General features: G+C 39.3%; 2 pseudogenes; both read right to left on the bottom strand.

Annotated features, from left to right (window-relative positions):
• Nucleotides 1–3,498: 3,498 nt before the first annotated feature.
• Nucleotides 3,499–4,385, bottom strand: LOC127216826 (olfactory receptor 5B2-like; annotated as a pseudogene).
• A 2,595-nt stretch (nt 4,386–6,980) lies between these two features.
• Nucleotides 6,981–7,630, bottom strand: LOC127216825 (histo-blood group ABO system transferase 2-like; annotated as a pseudogene).
• Nucleotides 7,631–9,250: the final 1,620 nt, after the last annotated feature.

The following is a 9,250-nucleotide window of genomic DNA, read 5'->3' as shown; positions in this document are numbered from 1 at the left end:
ACAGTTCTCCCTCCCATTCCTTCTCCTACTATTCCTCTCATCCCCTTCCCCAGTCCACCCCATGTCCACTCCTCCTCATGGATAAGAGCCCCCATTAGTAGTCAACAAAGTCTGATACAATGAGTTGGGGCAGTACCAAGCTCCTCTCCCATGCTTTAAGCCTGAGCATAGTATCCCACCAAAGGGAAGGAGCTACAATAATGTAGCTCATGTACCAGGGTTAGATCCTGGTTCTACTTCCAGGGGCTTTTCAGATAATTCAATCTTCACAACTGTCTCCCACACACAGAGGGCCTGGTTTGGCCCCCTGAAGTCTCCACAGTTGCCAGTCTAGAGTTCATGAGTTTCTTTGAGCTTGGTTCCACTGTCTCTGTAGATTTTTCCATCATGATCTTGACCTCACTTGCTTATGTTTTCTCTCTTCCATCTCAACTAGATTACTGGAGTTTGGCCTGGTGCTTGATTGTGGATCTCTGCGTCTGGTTCCATCAATTAGTAGTTACAGGTTCTATGATGATTGTTGAGGTCTTCACCAAGGAGGACCCTAAGAGGGACACATAGGTCACCCTGGGAAGGGAAATTAGATAAGATATACTGTGCAAACTAGAGGTAGGGTATTGGTAAGGGGGAAGGAAAGAGGGGAGATGAGAACATGAGGGAATAGTGAGAGAAATATCATAATAGAGAGAGCCACTATGGGGTTAGGGAGAATTCTGTTGCTAGGATAATTCCCAAGAATCTACAAGGTTGACACCAGCTAAGACTTCTAGCAATAGCAGAGAGGATGACCGAATTGGCCTACTCATATAATCATATTGGTGAATATCCCAAAGAACAGACTTTGAAGAGATAAAAATAGGAACTATGTGTGTTGAAATTGAAGGCCTTGCTGAGCCATCCCTGAAGGCAACAATGTATTATATTACTAAAACCAAGATAAATTATAAATGGATTTTTATTGGGGAACAATTACTCAGAAAAATCCAAAGAACCAACAGAGCATTTCCCTGCCCTTTCTACAAGATCCATTGACCCAACAGAAAGAGCACACAAAGGAAAACCATGTCTCAAGCCCATCTCTTTCTGCTTGTCTGACTGAAGCAACACCCAAAGGGTGTGTCCACTGTTTCAGGTCCAAGGACCAGATGCCTACATTCCTAGAACTCTATGAAAATGAATGCACAACATACCCAAACTTATGGGACACTTTGACAGCAGTACTAAGAATAAAGTTCATAGCACTAAGTGCTTACATAAAGAACTGGAGAACTCTCACACTATCAACTTAATAGTACACCAGAAAGCTCTAGAACAAAAAGAAGCAAACTCACCAAGGAGGACTATACAACAGAAAATAATCAAATTGAGAGCTAATGTCAATAAAATAGAAACAAACAAACAAACAAAACCAATACAAATAATCAATGAAACTTGAAAACCTGTTCTTCACAAAATTGGAAACTTGAAAGGAAATGGACAATTTTCTGGATAGGTATCACACACCAAAATTAAATCAAGGACAGATAAACAATTTAAATAGACCTATAACCCCTAATGAAATAGAAGTAGCCATCAAAATTCTCCCGACAACAATAAAAAAGCCCAGAGCCAGATGTACAGAATTCTACTAAAAACTCAAAGAAGAGCTAATACCAATACTCCTATAATTACACACACACACACACACACACACACACACACACACACACACACACGATCATCTCATTAGATGCTGAAAAAGCCTTTGACAAAATCCAATACCACATCATGATAAAGGTCTTGGAGAAATCAGGGATAAAACAAATATCCCTGAATATAGTAAAGGCAATATACAACAATTCAACAACCAATATCAAAGTAAATGGAGAGAAACTCAATGGGATTCCTCTAAAATCAGGAATAAGACAAGGCTATCCACTCTCTCCATATTATATTTGAAGTACTTTCTAGAGCAGTAAGACAACAAAAGGATTCCAGGGGGATACAAATTAGAAAGTAAGAAGTCAAACTTCACTATTTGTAGATAGTTTACATAAGCGACACTAAAAAATTCTATCAGGGGACTCCTACAGCTGAAAACACCTTCAGTAAAGTGGTAGAATACAAGATTAATTAAAAAATCAGTACCCCTCCTGTAAATACATGATAAACAGTCTGAGAAAGAATTCAGATAAACATCACTCTTTATAATAGCCACAGACAAAATAAAATATCTTGGGGTAACTCTAACAAAATAAGTCAAAGACCTGTCTGACAAGAACTTTAAGTCTTTAAGGAAAGAAATTTAAAAAGATATTAAAAAGTTGAGAGATTCCCCCATGCTCTTGGATAGGTAGGATCAACATAATAACAATGACAATCTTACTAAAAGCAATCAACAGATTCAATGAAACTCCCATCAAATCCCAGCACATTTCTTCAAAGACCTTGAAAGAAAAATACTCAATTTTATATGGAAAAATAAAAATAATAATAAAAAATAGGATAGACAAAACAATTCTATAGTACTAAGGGACTTTTGTAGGCATTACCATTCCTGCCTTCAAGCTCTACCATAGAGCTATCTTAATAAAAATAGGTTAGTTTTGGCACAAAACAGACAAATGAACAATGCAGTGGAATAAAAAAAATAGATATTAATCCATACACCCATGAACACCTGCTTTTTGAAAAAGATGCTAAAATTATACAATGGACAAAAAAAGCATCATCAACAAATGGTTCTGGCATTACTGGATATTGACACATGGAATATTGCAGATGTGTCCATAGCTATTTTCATGCACAAAATTTAAGTTCAAATGAATCAAAGATTTCAACATAAACACAGCCACTCTAAACCTATTAGAAGAGAAAATGGGAAGTATCCTTGAGTGCATTGGCACAGGAGACCACTTCCTAAACTCAATGCCAAGAAGAATCTATCTTGAGTGAATTACTGCAGACCCTGAAAGTCATACATGGTATGTACTCACTCATAAGTAGATATTAGACATAGATAAAAGGATCTCCAACTTATAATCCACAATTCCAGAAAGCTAGGAAACAAGGAGGACCCTAAGAGAGATATACATGGACACCCCTGAGAAGGGGAAATTGACATGATCATATGAGTAAATTTGGAGAAAAGTAATAGGGGGAAAAGGAGGAAGGGAGAAGGGGTGGGAGTAGGACATGAGGGGTCAGGAAGGTCAAGTTGGGGGAAGGACAGAGAAGGAGAGCAAAGAATGAGAACCCTGAGAGAAGGAGCCATTATAGGTTAATGAGAAACTTGGCACTAGGGAAATTCCTAGGAATCTATAAAGATTACCCCAACTAAGAATCTAAGCAATAGTGGGGAGGCTCTTTCCCTATAATGACATTGATGGCTACCTTAAATGCCATCAGAAATTCTTCATTCAGTACATGGTGGAGATCTGAGAAGAATGAATTAAATTCTGTTTTTTGTTTTTATTTTATTTTATTTTTTGCCTCAGCAAAAGAATACATTCTACACCTTTAAGAATATAGTATTGACTTTAGGAATGCATTCTTGACCTCCTTACTCCTCAGGCTGTAGATCAGAGGGTTCAGCATTGGAATGACCATGGTCTAAAACACAAATATAATTTTGTTTATGTCCATGGTATGATTAGAGCTCAGCTGTAAATACAAGAAGATCATGGCCCCATAGAAAATAGACACTGAGGTGAAGTGGGAGGCACAGGTAGCTATGGCCTTGCGATGTCCTGTGGCTGAGTGCTCTTTAAGATGGTGATAAAAATTAGCATGTGTGTTGTCAAGATAACTATGAGAGAAAAAATGATATTTAAACTCTCAATGTAGAGAGCATGACCACTGGAATATCACAGAAAAAAATGATGGATCACATTGGACTTACAGAAGGAGAAAGTGAATATGTCTACAATATGGATGGAGGCATTCATGAAACTGATGCCATAAGAGCCAATAATCAGCCATGTATACATGCTTTTAGTCATGGTGGTGACACAGTGTAGAGGCTTACACACTGCAGCATAGTGATCATAGGACATTGAGGCCAATAGGTAATTCTTCACAGTAGCAAAGTCTCCAAAGGAGAACATTGGAGCAGCACAGTCATTGTAGGAAATGACCTCTCACCCAAGAAGCTCAGTCATGACTGTGGGGGTGACAGCTGAGGAGTAACAGAAATCCACCAGAGAAAGATTGCCAAGGAAAAAGTACATGGGAGTATGGAGCCGAGTGTCCAAGAGAATTAGCAGGATCATCCCCAGGTTCCCCATCAGGGTGTTGGTGTAGATGAGGAGGAAGATAGTAAACAGTGGAAGCTGAAGTCCTGGGTCATCAGTGAGTCCCAACAGGAGGAACTGTGTCACTTCTGTCCTGTTTTCTGTCAGTTTCATCTTATAATAATTAGATTCTCTGTAGCAATGGGGGAAAAGGATCATGGTTTGAAAATTACATTGAACTTGAAAAATAGAAACTATATTTGAAAAATTTATTGCAGGTTTTCATACAATATATTTTGATCACATTCTTTCCCCTTCTCTCAACTCCTCCCAGCTCCTTCCCATCTCTCTACCCATACCAACTTATACTTCTATATTCTATAAAACTAGCATAGACTTTAGAATTAGCTTAGGTGAATCAATTATACACATGTCAAACTGAAGGACTCTTAATGGAACACAAAATTTCAAAATTTTATATATTTTTAATTGAGAAGTACCATATTAATTTATGAGTATGGTTTTTATAGATAATTCTGTCTACTAATCAGCTTTTTTTTATTTCAGCAAAACCTAGCATTTTCTTGCTACTCACCTGTCAAGAACTACTATTGACTTCTATATCACTTCTGTGTTTTATCTCAACAATATCTTTTACATTGTTGTTCAAGTCATGAAAATTATGAAATAATGATGTTGACTAATTCATATACACTCAAGCATTAAATGAGACTTTAAGTTATAGAGCGTGCCAAGTTTTAATTCTATGTTTTTGAGGTAAATTTGACTGAAATTGTTGACTTATTTTGCTCTAACATAGCAAAAGTTTTGAGTTTTACACTGAATTACAAAGTTATTGAGTACACAGTAATTTCATCTCATTTGCCATACATTTCCTCATCTTTAGAAGTTTAATAAGGAAACAAACAAAATCTGGAAAATGAAATCATTCCCTGTCCAATACTAACACTGTCCAAAAAGAAATATATATATATATATATATATATATATATATATATATCACATATATATCACATATATGCATATGTTCATTAAATACACACACACACACACACACACACACACACACACACACACGCACACACACGTTCATACAGATTTACCAAAGGCTTGAACATTCAAGTAGGTTGAAGATGGTTTTATGTGACACACCATAATATATATAATGAGTAGGTGATGCTATGAATAACCATGGTGGAAGGATGCTCAACCTGTAGAAGTTCTGAATGATGTTATGCTATCAGATTTAGTAGAATTAGAGTTGCGGTTCCTGAGAGAGATAGATCCCTATCAAATTTGGTACTAGCCTAACTTCCATAAGCATCTAATTTCATTCGACTTAAAGACAGTAATGATAGCTACTTTCAGGCACTATTGGTAGAATAAACATTAAAGACGATACATTATGGCTGTTAACCATAGCAATCCTGTTATTGTCAGAATGGGATGATGGTCTTTAAGTTTGATTAATGAAGATATATGCCACCTTCAGTATTCTAGCCATAAGAATTCTGAAAGATTCATTCTCTAACTTTTTGTTTGTTCTATACTGGGTCACTGAGATGATATGGGTTCTCTTGTGTTCTTTAGATCATCCTTACTCCTTACCAATGACTGTTGTTCCTACACCATATAATTGAAGGTTGTTTTTCTTTTTTAATTTTAAAAAATATTTAAACTATTGCATTTAATTTAACTTTTTATGCAACATCAGGTCAAAGAACTTTTCAAATTAAAAAACAAAGATCAGCATAATTGTATATCTAGAAATAGTGCTCTCTTCTCTTACTTTATTTACAAAGTATGTGAGTGACTATTACACTTTCTCCACATCATGTTTCTGCTTGAAAAAAGAGACCACAAATTTGAAAGAGAGCAAGGGAGGTGCATAGAAGGATTTGAAGGGGAGAAAAGGAAGGAGAAAGCCACCTTCAGCTCCCACTGTGTTCCTCTGCTCCTATTCAGTGAGATGGAAGCAGGAACCTCCAGAACATGGGAGAAACTCTGTCATGCAGTTACCTGAGGGCCTGAGTATCCTCACTCAGCTTCTCCCTTCCTCTGCTAGGAGGCTTGACAGATGTCCAGTGTTAAGTATTAGATTTCTGGTTGTTGGGTTCCTCTGCCACTGATTCAATAAGCCAAATCAAACCAAATTGATAAACTCAGGTCTAATGAACAGGGCAAAACAATTCTTGGGGTATCCTTGGGGAGGCAGGGGAGGAATAACATGACAAATATGGATACCAGGTTTTATATAGCCTGTAGGCATGGTTTTGAGCAGCCCCAGGGAGGGTCTGACTTTTAGCAGGTTTTCTCAAGGGTGGGGTTTGGAATGGGGAGGAGTGAGACTAGTGTGTCAAATGGGGCCCCTAACTGGAGATCCCCAACACCCCAACCTTTTTGTATGGATAGCAGTAGGGCTTGTACCTAAACATCCAAAGCCCTTAGGAATTGGCAGGAGGGCAGGGAGACTCACAGCCTCGAGGCCTCAGAGGTGCTTAGCTCCTGACAGCCCAGCTGGCCGATCAGGACCCTGTGACCATTGCCTCAGCTCATTTTTGGTTTGTGAATAGCTAAGGTGGCTGTCAATCTGGGGTCTCAGTGTGTGGTAAACCAAGTGGTTGGTACCAGGCCTGCTGGACTTTGAGGTGGGGTAGAGGGTGACACTTCAGTAATGTATCTCAAGTCTTCCAGTTCCATACAACCTGGAGTACTCCTGGATATCCATCTGGCCTTTCCAAAAGGAACTCAACTATTGGTTCCCGATTTGATTGTCTGTTGGTTCTTGGGTACAGCCATGTATCTCAGCTTTTTCATGATGGAAGGCCAGCCCAGCAGCTACTGGTCCCACATGCACTCTGGGGACAATACCTTTGTTGGTACTTGTTCGGATAGCTCTCATCATGCCACATGGCCTCAATGCCATTGGCCTGATGACAGGCCTTGGTGAGATGGTACACCTCCACCACTGATCCCCCAAGGAAGGCCCCCATGTAGTAAAAGTCACCCTCATCCCAGGGGATGTAGGCCTGTGACTTTGTCCTGCACTCATTGGTAAAGGTCTCTTGGCTGCTACTGTAGAAGCCAGTGTGCAGGGTATCGAAGAATGCTGAGAGAATCTCCACACCCACATGGTCACTGAACTTCATGTCCACATCTGCACACACCAGGTAATCCACCTCATGCAGAAAGTGCTGCTCTGAGAAGCAGCTGATCATTTCCATCCTGTGCATTGACACATCCTGCTAGTGGCTGTAGTTGCACACAGTTAGCACTATCAGCTTCGGTCCTGCTCCCGGGGGCACCTGCGGCACATTGGCTGGACGGTCAATGAAGACCTTGTGTCCCACCATGAAGTGCTGCTCTGACGTCTCCAGGAACAGCTTCAGGAACACCATGTACCTGTGAGGGAGGACAAAGTGGTATGGAGGGGATTAACACAGCTAGATCAAGACTAAGCATGGCAGAAACTAACCTGCAGAAACCAGGGCTACTCAGAGGCTTGAAGCAGCAGCATCCTGAAGACAGAGGTTTCTGTCCCGCCTGGTCCCACAGCCAGTTTGTCCGAAATAAACATAGAGATATATTATTTATTAAACTGTTGGCCAATGGCTCAGGCTTAAAAAAAAGAAAAGAAAAGGAAGGAGAAAACCATATAATTTGATTATAATCACAGAAATAATATAATAAAAAGAAAAGCATCCTGGCTTTGGTATGTGATTTTCCTTATGAATTTTTGCATGATACAAATGTTAATTTATAACTTGTAGTGGAGCCTTTATTGAAATGAGATCTTTTATTGAGGATTAGTCTTAACGTCCCAGAAGTAAGCTTGGCTTTAAGTGTATTTTGATTGGGGAGGTTGATCATATTTCTGGGTTTCATTCTAGTTGTCAGCATTTCCCCTAAGTCCACTTCATGCTAGGCCTGATACCTTTTGCTACTGAAGGCAACGGATATTCAGGTCATTCTAAAATAAAAATTTCCTTAGAAAAATAGCTTGGTTGAGATAAAAGAACTCATTTTTATTAAATCTTGTATTTTCTCATATTTTCTACCTTCTCCCACAGACCCAGTGCTCCTCTGTTTCCCCTCAGAAAAGAGAAGGTATCCCAGAGATATCAACCAAACATAGCATAACAAGATGCAAAAGGGCTAGGTGCAAACACTCTTAAAACATTAGATATAACCCAATATTAAAACAAATTTTTAGTTTAGCTGTTTAAGGTGATAGATAAGGTATTGTGGTTAAATAAGGATCAGGATAAACAAATAGGCTGAATAGGTGTTTATTCAGGGAGAAATAACTTACAACCTAGACAGATGAACACCAGCAAGTTCCACAGATGCTCTCCTCTCTGTAACCCACCAGCAAAAGAGCATTCCCTGGCTCCTCCTCAGACCTCCTTCCACAGGTCACTTCTGCCCCTGGCTCCATCCCCCAATGGGCGTGGTCAGTGCCAGAGAAGGAAACAAAGTGAATATCCCTTTACAATTCCCCTTTTAGTCTAAAGAAAAGATTTAGGCTTGATACAAAACTATATACAAAACAGTGAATAACAAGTGTGCTCTAAGAAAAGGAAAATCGAGAAAAAAAATGACCTACATATCTAGTCCTAGGGTTAAGGCATAATGGAGTTTACAGTAGAGTTGTCCTAAGCTGGAAAACTTAAGTCTAGTACTTAATATATCTAACTAGAAAGAGAGAATAATAGTTGTGGTAGTTTAATCTTCAACCTCATCAAGACCTGAGGAGGAAAATAATGATACTAGGGTAGACAGGAAGTGTGGATGGGCAACTTCCAAAATGTGTAGTGAGGACAGAAAGAGCAAGCCACCTGGACAGTCACCCTAGGTCTCACAGCAACGTTGGTACACCCAGATTTGGCTAAGGCAAAGAGTACTTGACAGACCACAACAACAGCAAGGAGGTAGAAAGGCTGTCTTACCCTGACTTGGCAAGGTCCAGCAGTCTTCTATATTTGTCTCCTGCAAGCACATAGGACTGTATGTCCAAA

This window comes from Phodopus roborovskii, unplaced genomic scaffold, assembly GCF_943737965.1.
Source record: "Phodopus roborovskii unplaced genomic scaffold, PHOROB, whole genome shotgun sequence".
NCBI classification, from domain to species: domain Eukaryota; kingdom Metazoa; phylum Chordata; class Mammalia; order Rodentia; family Cricetidae; genus Phodopus; species Phodopus roborovskii.
This window is presented reverse-complemented; position numbering and strand designations above follow the sequence as displayed.